We start from the raw sequence: 7,654 nt of genomic DNA on the forward strand, positions 1-7,654 counted from the left end.
TTTGTTCAAATTAAACTTTATAAAGATTCTACTGTATAAAATTTTTGAAATTAGAACTTGTAAATTAAAAATTTTTCTACCCAAATAAAAAGACCAAAAATATTAATTTTGTTTTTTATATTTCTAACACAGTTGGATACATTAAGAAAAAAATTATAACAATTATCTACGGAAGAAAAGCAAATTAAATTTTCTAACAAAGTTACAAAATAAGTTACCCAATCGTACCTTCATTATAGTATAATAAACCATGAGATAAATTTAAAGTATTCTATATTGAATCGACTACCAACTACCGAGATTTCAAAATTTTCTCCGAAATGTTTTTCAACATTTAATTTCGTAGTAGAGCTGTATAAATTTCGAATGATTCAGGGTGAGCGAATAACACCCAAGACAGAACAGAAGTAAGAAGTGCGTAACTAACGTCATTACACAGTACACCGAGAATAAGGAGAATGAAAATAAAAAATCCAAGATGAAGTTTAAAAGTAAAAGAAATATATCGGGCTGAAAGGACGAGGACGACCTTAAATTATAAATTTTAACTAAAAAGTTAGTTTCCGCGATATCCGCAGGGGTTTAGTGGTGCGAATAATTCGTTTAGATTCGAGATTTACTGTTTGGCTTTTCTATTTCCTTTGATGGTCCTTCCCTCAAACATAACAGGGCAGGTACAATCGGTAACATCTACCGTGTCTGGTAAGTCTTTCAGCGTTAGTTGTCTTTTGTATTGTGTCTCACAGGCGATCCTTGTCTTTCTATCCGTGAGGTCCGATGTAATGCCTCAACCGATGCCGAATCCGAGTCTGGGGCCTCTCTAGTGGGACTACACAGGGATCCATATCTAGTGATGCCTGATATGGCTTGTTCATGGCAATAATCACTCAAAGATGCCGCTAAGTTGTCTCCAGAGCCTTCAGGGGTGCGTCCAATCTGGCCAACTGTTCAACTAGTCCGCTGAACATACTATTTAATGGGATAAAGAAGTAAAGATCCGCTTCGTGGTACAGTCGGAAAATCCTTTAAGCTAATGGTATGCTTCGTTAACGTTTTTTTGTTACCCAGTCCAAATATTGAGACGCATTTTGTTGAGTCTACCTACAGCGAAGCTTTCACTTTTCCTTCCTGTTTACTTTCTGCACTCAAATCTCAAATCTGGTCGAATTTGTTATTATCGGGTAAACACTTTTCGTCCGAGGCTGCTTTCTTTCCTGCGCTGCCGATAGCTTCAAGGGTTTTTGACCATTTTTCCTGTTTTTAACGAAAATTTTTTAGGAATTTTAAGTCTTCAATAGTTGCCTCGGAAAATATGCCCAGCTCTTTAAGTTATCAAGCTCTTTAGGCTCAAAAACAGTTATTAGGAGTTCCTGTCGGTACTTTTGAGCTATTGGATCTGTGAGTTGTAATTTGGTAGGTATAATTTGGGAATTTTAATTACCGAAAATTATTATAATTTTTTTTAAATGAAATGATTAATAATTTTTGAACTAAATGATGTTACTTTTTATAAAAATTTATTATTAAATACTTGTTTAATCTAACGCTATTTAATCTATTTTATTAAGAGAATAAGGAAAATTTTTTGGCCAGTGTATTTATATGATAAAAAGGGTTTTGATGGTTAAATTTGTTATCGTTGGAAAAGTCTTGACCTGGAATTGTGCCTTTTTATGGTTTCATATCATTCTTATCCATAGTTAATTTATTATGATAAGTATTTAGGCTGAATTCAAAAATACTCTATCTCTAGATACATAATTAAGAAATGACCTTGTATCTTGTGAACTATTGACATTTTTAATGATATAAGCTCACCCCGACACTACACTCATCGAGACCTTTCATTCGAGTACCCACATCAATTTTTCATATATTTATACGTTTTATATATATATGTATATATGAAAAATATATCAAAATGCATGTGGGTACTCAAATGAAAGCTCTTAATGAGTGTAACATCGGGATGAGCTTATATTTTTAAAAATGTTAATTGTTAAGAAATTACAGTGCAATTTAACAAAAGTCATTATTTAATAAAGCAAAATTTTGTTTATTTATAGTGCAAAAGTCACGGCAGTCACATAGTGACTGCAAGGTTGTTAGTTAATAATAAATTGACTATAGCAACAAAAATATAATACTTGATAAAAAAAAAAAAAATAAAACTGTATTACAGATTTTTGAACCAGCCGTTTTTCAATTTCAAAGTTATTTAATTAAAAGTCAATCGTTTTTTAATAGAGTAACTAGTAACTATCAATCGCGATTTCAGCTAAAATGTTTTATTGCAGATTAAACCCAAAAAATGAAACATTACTTTTTGATCAATAATTTCACGAGCTTTCAACGATGATAAATCGAAGAGAGAGCGAAAAGGGAGCACGTGAGAATTTTCTATGACAAAAACCTCACAGGCAGTAAAAAAACTAATCTGTAACAAACAGAGGGCAAGAAACATTGCCTTCTTACTTTTCCGACAAAAAATTCTTTTCCAATATAACAATTTCCAAATACGTTGTTCGAATAATCTATTATATTATTCGATCGTCATTTATAAATAATATAAGTCTCAGACCTTTCTCTTTGTATACATCCAACTTTTACAAATTGATCGACCGAAATGTTATCAAAGTCATTACACATCTTTTGCAAAAAAAAAAAAATGAAATAAGAATAAAGAGCATTATTATCAAAGTTTTGAGTACTCGAATTTGTCGGGCTTTTAGTTCGGTAATGACATCAATTAATAATAGATAAACGAAACGCGAATACGAACAACATGTACAATTAACGCGTAAGCTTGGCTCATTTGGGTCTGCTGATCCTTTGAATAAAAATAAAACTAAACTCACATACGGTTGTATAATGGCCTCAGCCTCTATCTCTGCCTCTACATCGGATTCCCGGTATTTCGGGCACTCGACCACGTCATTTTCAGATAACTATGACTATTATAATACACACGACTTCTATTATATTCATGCTCAGGATCAGTTAAATGATTCGCATAGTAGGTATGAATTATTATTATTATTAGCTTATTGATTCGAAAAATTAATAAAATTTAAGAGATTTATCGAATTACAATCTCTATTGTTGTTCAATTTTGATCTTTTAATAAATAATTTTTAATATTGTACTGCAAAATATTTATTAATTATATTTTTATAAAAAATTTGACTTTGCAACATTGAACCAAATTTCCTCAAAAATTATTTTACGTATAATTCTTGTATATAAATTATAATGATAATTACAAATTAGAACCGAATGTACGTAATTATTTGTGATGGAGGCATATCTTGTTATGCGTAGATGTATATGTATTTAATATTATATGGCGGACGTGTTGTTTGAGTCAATAACTACCGACGACGCCAGCCAGGACCAAGAGGACCAAGAGGACCGAAAGAGCGCCCCGCTGCGTCAGTCTACAGTTCTAAAAATCTAGATGTCTAATATAACATTTTTTTATCTCGACTTTGCATATTGTTAAACCGTCAAAGGGATTCTTTAACTCCTACACATTTTTCTTATACTCTCAAGCACCACTCATCATGGAACATCACTGGCATTTTAATTTTGACAAACTTATTATATATATATCCTCATCCTCATCCTCAATATGGTAATTATTTATTATTCATCCGAGTCCTAACCAAATAAAAGATGTTTTCTTTCCTTCAAGGATCTAATGATGATGGTATTATTTTTTAGAACAGTAACTCTTTTAAATATAGTATTAAAAATAATTTTGCTCATCGCAAAAAAAATAATGAAAAATTTTTCTAAAAAAATAATTTTTTCTCCCGAAGATAATTATAAAAAAAATTAATTTTTAAAAAATCTACGTCTTTTTTCGGCTTACTAAATACAACTCAAAGCAAGTCGGCGTACACTGATAAAAGGATTTGTTTATAGTTAGAAATATTTGTTAATATTTAACAAATCATTTATTAGAGACCACTTTTTAGTCCTTAACAAATATTTCTTAGTATTTAAAAAGATTTATTAATATTTAATAAATGAATATCAGATTTATTAAATACAAACAAATCATTTTAAATACTAAGAAATATTTGTTTGATACTAAAAAATGGTCTCTAATAAATGATTTGTTAACTATTAACAAATATTTTTTTAATACAAATAAATCCTTCTATCAGTGTAGAGGTTCTTCTAGCACAAGTATATATAATAATATAACTATAACTATAAGCATGTCTGAAAATGAGGGTCGAAAGACGATTCGTCGCGCGTATCTCGGAAGTGAAACGTGAATGAAGCATGAAAATATAAACGATAAAGGTCATCAGACAGGACTTGGTGCTTAGAAAAAAATCTAAAAAAGTTGGCCAAACTAGGCTAAATATAAAGGGAGCCAAAGATAATATACAATAAATTGCATGAAAGCTGAAATTTAGGAAGAAAAAGTCGGATGTGATAAGATCGATAATTTCATGGGTCCATAGGCTGTAATGAGAGAAGCAGAAGGGGCTGTCGATACCTCGGGTAGGAGGAAGCTCAATTCAAGAAGAGATATGATCGACAGACAGCCCACAAGCCCTGATGCCGCGTCATCGGCGATGTAACCGAGAATAGCCATCAATACAACAAAACCTCCGTGTAGCAGCGAGAGATAGCAGGATTATACAGAATATAAGTCGGCAGATCCCCTAAAAGAAGTCACGAAGCCTCTCCTGCTGGTAAACATGCCAAGAATTCCCGGGCAGGAATCACCGGACTTAACTCAGCTACTCGACGGCGTATCGCTGATAGTTTACTTTTGGTTTTGGTTTTAGTTTCGAGGACTATCGGCACCACTACACGCCTCTTTAATTTTATTTTACTTAATTCAGAAGTTATATGCATGCACATGTTATAGCTTATATGTTTAGCTCGGTCTCAACTCCTGCATGCCCATCCTCATTCTTATGCCTTATTCTTATTCTTATGCTTATAGTTATTCTACTTAGCCAATCGGCCGACCCTACAACATCCCACATCCGAGATCAGCAGCAGCAGCAGCAGCAGCAGCAGCACAACAACAAACTCTCTTCTCTGTTCTCTGTTCTTCTTCAGTCTTCTCTCGCTAGTCTTATCCCGAAAAGAATCGCTCCTGACTTTTGTCGGTACATTTTCCGCCGTCTTTGAGTAATGGAAGTCGACCGAAATCAATTTCAATTCCGAAATGGCCGAGTATGGTAGTAGGACCGGAGACGACAAGGTTCGCCGCTTTTTAAACTCAACTCGCGGACCTACTACTTATTTTTTTATCCGGCTCCTCTCAAGTTTTTCTCCATTTTTTTGGTCATCATCCGAGTAATATATTTTTTGTCGCTTCGATTCTCTTCTTTTTATCAATTGTTAATTTTTTTTAGTTAATAACTAATAAGTGTAAGACGGAAAAAAAAAATGAGATTAATTTATTTTCTTTTTGGAAATGAAATGATCGTGGAAAATAAAAGAAGAAACTGTTTACGTATAAGTCGAATATTAAATTTGAGATTCAGTCAAAATTCTCACGCTCGCGGCTAATGTCTTTCGTAATTAATTAAAGATCATTAAGAGTTTTTTTATTATGTGGATGGTGGATGATAATAATAATAAAATGTGTGTATGGAATATAAAATAAAAATGCGGGATATAAATTAAAACAGATGAGTTTTATATACATTTATAAATACTAATACAGCTTTTAATTAAGAGTCAGCGGTCCCGGTGCCGCGGTCTCGATGACGTGAACTCAAAATATCGATTTTAGGCGTCCCGCGGCGACTGCCAAGCTTGTGTTAAAGGTACCGCGATACGATGCTGACCTACTATTGCTAAATCGGCATCAGGTGTCTCCGTCTGGTCATACTCATCAGAGTATTCTCAATTACAACTCACGACTAGATATTTATGTTGGATCACTCTTGTCTTAGACTATTATTCTTGTCAATAAAATTCGACGGCTTTAAGACTTCTCTTATGAAAATAATTTATGTCAAAAATCTAATTTAATGCTTAATAAAAAATACTTTTGGCCAATTTTCGCACATTCTTTAACTTCCATTAAAAATAAATCTTAAAATTGTGTAAAAAATTTATTTTGAAATTAAAAAAAAAAAAATTTATTTTTTATTAAATTTTTGACGTATTTTAATTACAATTAAAATTCATAGCATATTAATTTGAATTAAAAAAAATTTTATAAAACTCTAAAATAATATTAATTCAAAATTTTTTTGTCATTGCAAATTTTATGCAATTTTATATTGGTTTATTTTTAAAAATACTTTCGACAAAAATATTTTCACAGGATTGTTTTTAAAATTTTCAAAGTTCTTTCTTCAAAATTGCACCATAAAAAACTGACCGCCTCCGAACTAACCCATTAAATAATTAATCTAATCAGAAAGCAGCATTAAAAATCCAATAAACAGCCGATTGAAACGAAATCTCATCGGAATAAAAAGTAAAATGGTCGGTAGACCTAAAACTAATCCAATTCCTCGATCTATCCAGACACACACCTTTGAAGAAATAATTCTAGGATTGCCTGCGGTTGATTGATCACGGATCACGGATCACGGATCACGGATCACGGATCACGGAACGAACAAACATTACTATTCCATTGGTCCCTTTGATTTTTTTCAACCAGAGTTCCACACTCCGTATATTATTTAAAAAAACGTTCTTTCTAAGTCTCGGTCTGGCATTATACCACGCGATCGATCTTCACCTCTTTGTCATCATGACACATATTGTCCTTGACAGATATCTATCATCTAACCGTCTCTAGATCCGAGCGGAGATTTAATTCGAATTTGAAATAAAGCCCAGATAAAATAAACAAATATTAAAATTTGTTATCGCCTCGGTACTTTGACAAAAAACTGTTAATATTATTCTTGTATAATATAAAGTTTAGTTGCATGAAAGCGACCTCAAGTGGGGTGCAGCTCAACGAAAAAAGTACAAGGATAAAAAAGGTATGAAAAAAAGGCGAAAAAAAGGTAATATGAGAAGGATGCAGCCATAAGCGTATACAAAGTGGTGAGAAGAAAGAGTCGGGGCGGCTAAGTTCAAAGCGGTGGTGACATGTGACCAGCATTGTGAACCAAAGCTCTCCTCTCTCCATACATATATGCCTTTATATGCTTTTCTATTACAACTATACGGCAACGAATAAGCAGCAGCAAACTCTCGGCATGCTCTGTATATAATACCGGTGCTTTGTGCTGGCGCCCGCCGATGCCCCTTCACCCTTACCTGCTGCTTCATCTGCACACATAATCCCACATACATACATCCAGTAAATATAAAATACTTAAAACCCCTTTATTTTACAATCCCCGTTCTATTCAATGTTATACTGCTGCGTAAAACCTTTAACTGCTGAATTTCACCAATTAACATCCCGGTTTAGGGGGCTTAAATTATGGCCGCATTAACTTTATTAATTAACTTGATTAATAATCAATAAAAAATAAAATGAACATATGTGTACTGTACAGTGTATGGATGTGAATGTGATAGAGACGGTGAAATTAATTATCTGGCGCCGGGTCGTCCAATTAAATTGAAAACTGGCTAAAAAGAATATAATATTACTTTGAATATAACTGTCCAAATTATTCCGACTGGCTAATTTTGATGC

Source organism: Cotesia glomerata, linkage group LG7 (assembly GCF_020080835.1).
Source record: "Cotesia glomerata isolate CgM1 linkage group LG7, MPM_Cglom_v2.3, whole genome shotgun sequence".
Taxonomy (NCBI): Eukaryota; Metazoa; Arthropoda; class Insecta; order Hymenoptera; family Braconidae; genus Cotesia; species Cotesia glomerata.